Here is a 7,821-nt window from a genome sequence, read left to right as displayed (position 1 = left end):
ATAATAATAAATACCATAGGGTTTCTAACTCACACCGTAGGACTTGGGTTGAACCCTGTAAATGAAGCCCTTGTGGGGACCAAGGAGGTTAGCTAGCTTGCTGTCAATGAAAATAAGGAGATAGTGCCCCAGGGGGTCTCTCTCACTGCTGTTCAGGTGGAAGGCGCTCTTAACTGACCCTCCACAGGGTTTTCCAGGCTGTAAATCACACAGGAGTGATTGCTGATCTTTTCCCTGAAAAGCCTCTTGTAGATGTGAAATGCCACAGAAGCACAGCCTTTGCGTCGGCTGGGCAAATCCTGAGGGACTACACCACCCTATCCTTACAGGATGGGATCATTCAAATAAGATGTACAGAATCTTCATGAGGGTATTAGTTTATCATCCACTGTGCTTAAAGTGAGCCATTTGAGCGGCAAGATAGCGGACTCTCAGTCCCCCCCCCAAAAAAAAAAACCAGATGAGCCAGGAAAGAACATTCTTTTGAATTCAAGATCACTCTAGTGACAACCTGTTGGACTTAGGAGAGAGAGAGGGAGAGAGGAGGAGGAGGAGAGGAAAGAGGAGGAGGAGGAAAGAGAGAGACAGAGGGAGAGAAGAGGAGAGGAGAGAGATAGAAGAAGGAGGAGGAGGAAAGGGGGGGAGAGAGAGAGAGAGAGGAGAGAAAGGTGTAACAACAGAAGTCAGACAAAAAGAAGGGGCAGCAGAAGAGAAACTGAACCAGCAGAACCAGGAGTCAGGCAGGAGACCACTGGACAGAATCATGGAGTGACCTAAACCAAGAACAGGGCAAGAAAGCGGCTCTTCGCGGACAAGGGAGTGGGGACCTTTGGGGACTTAGTAGCAGAGCTAAAAGGTGTGTAGGGAGCTCTGGTGGCCTAGTGTTAAGAAGCTGCGCTGCAATCCCAAAGGTGCCCAGTGCGAATCCACCAGGAGAAGGAAGGGCAATCTCCCCCTGAGTGATTAATTGCCTCGGAAGACCCACTGGAGGGTCTCCTGTGGGTTGATTCCATTGAGTCAGAACGGCCCACAACAGCAACAATGCATTTCCTTAATAGCTGTCATCTGATACTCTATGGCCACGGGGGGTGGGAGGGTGTACTGAACACGTTAGACAAGCACAAAAGAGGCGCGCAGGGTGGGAGGCTGGTGCAACAATCAGGGAAAAGGTGGAAGGTTGGGGCTTCAGCTTCACAGACATCAGAGCTGGGCTGCAGAGGGAGAGGCTTCTCAGGAGGCCAGCCAGGCAGCCCCATAGCAATTCCAACGTCCCTCTGTCCCAGCAGCCAAGTCTTCGTGTTCATAACACCCCCGATCACGGAGATCGGAACACCCGCACTCTGTTATCAACTCAAAACCCAGACAAAAAGGTCCCCCGCCACGTCCCTTCCCCAGGGCCAGGTTCCCCGAGTGCCTGCAACCTGACTCGGAATTCATGGAAAAGAACACCCGCGCGAGATGAGCACAACACCCAGAGCTCCGCGGTCCCGACACCCCGCGCTTGACAGCACTGACAACCTGCGGCTGACCCCGGAGGAATCGACCCCTTTATGCTTCCGGTGAAGCATCTCCAGCCTGAAGCGCCCCCTCGCGGCGCCACGCCCACACACTGATGTCACCCGAACTCAAGAACGAAAACCGTACACCGACCTCCTCTGGTTTGCTTTTTCCGAATAACTCAAAAGTTCCATAAAGATGCATTTACTTCTCTCATCCGCGTCTGCCCTCCGTGCACGTCACACACGTGAGGCTACCGGAGCCTGCGAGGGTCAGAAACAGTCGGACGCGGACATTTCCGCCATTGCCTCCCACGGGAACCGGTGGGAGGGGAGCAAATATGGCTGCTCCCAAGTGGCAGCGGCTCTATGGAGGCCGCCATAGTTGACAATTGCCGTACAAAAGGGACTGCTGGAGACCAGAGACCAGAAAACCAAGGAGAACTTGCTGCTTTGTTTCCCTGTGTCCTAGAAAGAAAAAGAAAAAAAGAAAAACTTAATTTTCCGTAGCTATATCTTGAAAGAAGGAACGAAATCAGGGAGCAAAGGAGTGGGGGATAGAAGGAAAGACATTCTGAAAGTGGGTAACTGACGATGAATGATTATGTCTTTTTCATTCTTTATTTTAATGAACATTTACAGAGACCTTGGATTTCCATTCATTCATTGCTGCACACTTTCCTTCCTGCGCGCCCCCTCCCGATCCACTTTACTCTTTGAAAAGTAAAAAAAAAACCAAAAACCTCTTTCACGGTTAGACAATCCTTCCCCCCACCCGCCCCCCAGTCCACTCCACTATGCAGCTTTCATTCTGAACCCTTTTCATGACAATAATTAATCATATATTCCTCCTAAACAGTTCTCTCCCTCATCTGTTTCAATGTGGTACACATTATTTATCCCCTCTTCATTTCCCCCCAACCTCGATGTCAATCCCATTGTACAACAGTGGCATTATGCAGTATTTGTCCTTTTGTGACTGAGATAGTTCACTCAGCATAATGTCCTCCAGAGTCACCCATTTTGTGTATTTAATGAATTCCTTGTTTTTCAGTGCAGCATAGTATTCCATTGTGCCTGGAGGTTTTATTAGCTTCCTTACATTGACGTTTCCTGGGAAGTGACAAAGAATTTGTTTTCATGCTCTCCACCTGGCCACACCTTTGTCCTGCCTTGAAATTTCCATGCATGTTACAGAAACTGTTCAATAGACTCTGAAAATTAGTTGTAGGCCAGTCACAGCCATACTGCATATTCAGTGTTAAGAGGCCCACCAGGAGGGGACTGGTCTGCTCATCACCATGTCTTGAAATTGAAGAGGAGCTTTCCTGTCATAGAGGTTTGTGAAACAATGAATTTTAAAAAGCAGAAGAAAGAAGGGAAGCAAGGAACCTCCTACCAGAGATGTGACAGCAAGAGAGGTCTGGGGGCTCAGCAGTAGACCCAGTGACTACAGGCCTGGAACAGGCCCACGGAGAGAGGTAATGGCTCCAGTAAGAGAGTGAGTGGTGACAACCAAGATATATTTTAACAGTTGTCAGGAAGGGCTGAGTTAGGAGAAATACAGACTCACTCATCTGAGACTGTCTACTTCTTGTACATGTTAGTATTTTTGGTTCCATCATTTCCTTCCTTCTAGGATTCTCACATCTTTCACTGCCTCTTACCTTTGCTTTGCCATAACTATAAAGTCCCACTTATCTGTTCAATTAAAAAAAAATACACCAATATCCAAAACAACTATCGGGTATTCTCTCACCCCAGTCAGAATAGCAAAATTTAACAGAACGGCAAACAACAAATGCTGGCGAGGTTGTGGAGAAACTGGAACCCTTATTCACTGTTGCTGGGAGTGGAAAATGGTGCACTATGGAAGGCTGTATGGCGCTTTCTCAAAAAGTTGCAAACAGAAACACCATTTGTCCCAGCAATTCCACTACTTAGAATATACCCTAAGGAAACCATAACCGGCACCCAGGCATATATATGCACACCCGTGTTTTACTGCGGCTCTGTTCACAATAGCAAAGAGTTGGAAACAACCTAAGTGCCCATCAGCAAATGAATGGATAGAGAGACTGTGGTATATTCACACAATGGAATACTATGCTACATTGAAAAACTTGGAACTCATTAAATATTATACAAAATGGGTGACTCTGGATGACATTATGGTGAATGTAACATCTCAGTCAAAAAAGGACAAATACTGCATAGGGCCACTGTTGTAAAACTGGACTAACATCGGGGTTGGGCTGGAGATGGAGAAAGATGGGATAAAGTATGTATACAGCATTGAAACAGATGAGGGAGAGAACTGTTAGAAAGGTATATATGCTTAGGTATTATTGTCATGACAGGAATCCAGAATGAAGGCTGCATAGTGGAGTAGACTGAGTGAGAGGGATTGCATAGCAATTAAAGAATTTTTCTTTTACTTTTCAAAGAGAAGAGTATACTGGGAGGAAGGGTGGGTAGGGAGAAAACTGCAACAATGAAAGAATGTAAATTAAAAAAATCTGTAAATTTTCATTAACACTAATAATATTAAAAAATTAAAATAGGCCAATATCATTCTCTTTTCTTATGATCTTCATTCCAAATCAAAATGAAAGGAATAATAATTATTCTATTCTTCCCTGGAAGTCCAGAGAGCGGATGAACATCACCAAGCTCTTATTAGAGAATGCTGGATAGACAATTAATTTGGTACAGACATCATGAACCAGAAGTCACGCTTCATACCACATCCAAGATTTCTCCCAGCAAAGACTTCCTTTTCATGAAGAGAATGTGTAAAATTGGATGCCCAGCAGTCAGAGCTCAGTGGACATCAGAATATCCACAGGGGAGGATCCCTTTCAGAGCAGTGAATGTCAGAAAACCCTGAAGATGAAGCCATAGCCATGAAAGATCTCCTGAGACGGAGACATCATACAGTTGACAGGAAGCTGAGAGTCTTCTGCTGCAAGCATCAAGTTGGAAATGACACACAGCAGACCCACCAATGTGTTTTAAGAGGCCTTAAGTATATCTATGCGCACTCATGTTTATTGCAGCTTTGTTTACAATAGCAAAGAGCTGGAAGCAGCCTAAGGGCATATCAACAAACGAATGGGTAGAGAAGCTGTGGTATATCCACACAATGGAATACTACTCAGCATTGAAAAACAAGGAACTCATGCAATATTATTCAAAGTGGGTGACCCTGGAGAACATTATACTGAGTGAAATATCTCAGTCACAAAGGGACAAATATTGCATGGTGCCACTGTTGTAGAATGGGTCTGAAATCAGGGTGGGGGTATGACAGAAAAAACTGGATAAATTATGTATATTATATTGAAACAGATGAGGGAAAGAACAGATTAGAAGTGATATATGATTGAGTATTATGGTTAGCACAGGAATCCAGAATTAAGGTTGCATAGAGAAGTGTATTCGGGGTGGGGAGTGGGGGGAAGGGACCTGGGAATTGTATACTACTAATGACGGAATTTTTTTTTCTCTCTTCGGAGTGGGACGCGAGCTGGTGGGGAGGGGTGGGCAGGGAGAAAAGCGTGGCAATGAATGAATGGAAACCCAAAACCTCTGTAAAAAGAAAATTAAAAAAATTAAAAAAATTTTTAAAAGAGGCTTTAAGTAAACCCCACAGGAGAGGACTGCCCATCTTTTCCAAACAAAGTCGCTACTGGACTGTAACCTTTCTGCCTCTCTGTTGGAACCACAACCCCTGGCCATTAATTGATTGACCCCAGCTGGTCCTTTCCCAACTGTGGAGAGGAAGCATACTCCAACACGTCCCCGAATCCACTAGGAAAAGACAAGCACTTGGAAAAAGCAGAGTCACGGAGATGCTGTCGAAAAGACAGAGACAGGGACACAGAGGAATGGAAGATCAGAGAGGAGCAGAACAGTCATAAAGACTTCGCACTGAACAAAGATGACTCGGTCTCCACGTGGAACCCCAGACGCACATGCGCTGTGTTTCCCCTCCAGCATTTCCCGCCACGGACTTCCGCTCCTGATGTTCATGCCCTTATGATGCCATCCTCCACTTTTACAGCGCCCAACTAAAAAAATAACAAGACCCACTAAAAAAATGCATACTAATTGGATTTGCCCGTTTTTCCAACATCCTTTTTTTAAGCACTGGACAGGCCATTGCAAGCTACTTCGCAGTGTCTTCCAGGAACATAGTTCCGCCTACGGTGGCCTGGGTGGGTCTGAAGCTGTGACGGAGCCGAACGCGAACTGCGGCCGTCCAATCAGAGCTTGAGACGTCATAATTCCACGCACGCGCAGTCGCCTCTCCGGAGTCCGCCATACTTGCCCACGTGCGTCCAGAATGGTCTTTGCGACGCTGTTGGCGAGGCAGGAAGGAAGGTGGTTCCCAGTATCTTTTAGCTTTTTAAAAAACGAGTAGGTTTTCAGCGTCTGGACTTTATTATTATTATTATTATTATTTTAATGAAAATTTAATCAAGATGGAAAGGAGCCTGAGTGTGGACGATAAAGTTAGAATGGCCTCCTCGCTGACCCTCCCCCGGATTTGCAGAGGCTGTGAATCCACAGGAGGAGACTGGCTGTCCTTCCCTTGCGGAGCAGCCGGTGGATTCGAACTGTTAGCCTTGGAAATGACAGCGCAGCTGCTTACCACGAGGCCGCCAGACCTCCCTGTAAAAGAAGGGAATGAATTTGGAATATGGGTAAGTGGGTTTTTAGATCTTAATAGTTGGCGGAGCAGAGAGACATTCCTTGCAAGAATAAAGGGGGGAAACTAATTGTCAACGGCGAATAACTTGAGTGAAAATAGACTAAAGGTAGAGGCTTCAAGGACAGAACCATGTGAAGGGGTGGGATTGTTTCCGAGTGTCCAGTTAGGGCATCAGAGATGGTCAGGTCATCCCCGGGCATAGGAGACAGGCAGCAGGTGAGACAAGCACGAGGTCAGCCCTTGAGGCTCTTGTTGGTCTTGAGTTTCTCAGAAAGTCCCTCTGAAGCCTGGTCACCATGGACAGACAGATGGACAAAGACAGGGGACTGGCCTGAGGGGAGCAGGCTCGGAGAACCGGGGTGTCTTCCCCAGCGGGAGCTGAGAATCCTCCCTGCGAGGGAACACTGTTCTCAGCTGCTTTACCTCCATTTTCATATTCAGCCAACAGTCATTAATACACAGTTAGGGATCGATAGTGTGGGAGCTTAATCTGGAATATAGGTTATTAGGGGCCAATGAGGATCACCCCAAAACACAGTCGATGTGTCAGCCTTCCAAAATTTTTTAGATTAACCAACCTGATACCGTACTCAAATTCGAAACTATGTACAGTAAATCGATTCTAAATCAGAGCTAATTCTTCATTGGATTTTCCCAGGCTCGAAATATCTCAAGAACCCATTGCCTGCCCTTTCCTCTCAGACCCATGCATGGATTTGAATCGCCAGACGGACATGGTCTTTGGGTAAGCCCTGTGCCCCATCCAATGCCCTGAGCTGGGCAGTCTTGATACACAGAGGCCCAGTCATAATGTATATTATTAGGTGCCAGAGTGGCACTGACTCATAAATGACCTTGTAAGAGGGTCTCAGAGGCTGTGAGTCACACAGAAGGAGACTGGCCATTATTTTTCTGGGAAACAAATAATAGATTTGAACCAACGGCCTTTGCATGAGCAGCAAAATTCTTTGTGCACTCTGCCAATCAGGGCTCACCAGACACTGTATTCCTACCCAGTTAGCATCGCTAAGACTTAAGGTTCCAGTCCGTGGGAAGTGACATGACGCTGAGAGAAGTGGAAAGGTCAGACAAGGAAAGAAGATCTTCAACACGATGGAATGATAAGGTGAGTGTAGCCATGGGCTTGAGTGTCTCTCGGCTTGTGGGGATGGCATTGGTTGGGGCCAAGGGTCAGAAATGTAGTTCATAAAAATGCAGTGAGCCAGGGAGCGCTGGTGGCCTAGTGGCAGGAAGCTGCACTGCAATCCCAGAGGCACACAGTTCAAATCCACTAGACGCTTTGCTGGAGAAAGAGGGGCAATCTCTTCCTGTACCAGTCAGATCTGATTTGACGGTGCACACACACACACACACACACACAAACCCACACACACAATATAGTAGAATAAAAATTTTTTAAAAATGCAGTGAGTCTGATGTAGAAGGGGGCTGACATTGGGGTTCTGGGGAGACTGAGAAAAACTGGATAAATTATGTATACTGCGTTGAAACAGGTGAGGGAGAGAACAGTTTAAAAGCGATACATGATCGGGTATTATGGTTATCACAAGAGTACAGAATTAAGATTGCATAGTGGAGTGCACTGGG

General features: G+C 46.3%; 1 pseudogene; it reads left to right on the top strand.

Annotated features, from left to right (window-relative positions):
* LOC102853270 overlaps window positions 1–7,821 on the top strand; it is a 246,556-nt pseudogene that overhangs the window by 35,950 nt on the left and 202,785 nt on the right.

The sequence above is a fragment of the Elephantulus edwardii genome, unplaced genomic scaffold, assembly GCF_000299155.1.
Source record: "Elephantulus edwardii isolate Elephantulus edwardi_28Jun2011 unplaced genomic scaffold, EleEdw1.0 scaffold00208, whole genome shotgun sequence".
NCBI classification, from domain to species: Eukaryota; Metazoa; Chordata; class Mammalia; order Macroscelidea; family Macroscelididae; genus Elephantulus; species Elephantulus edwardii.
The sequence above is the reverse complement of the archived record's forward strand: the minus strand, read 5'-3'. Positions and strand labels throughout refer to the sequence as shown.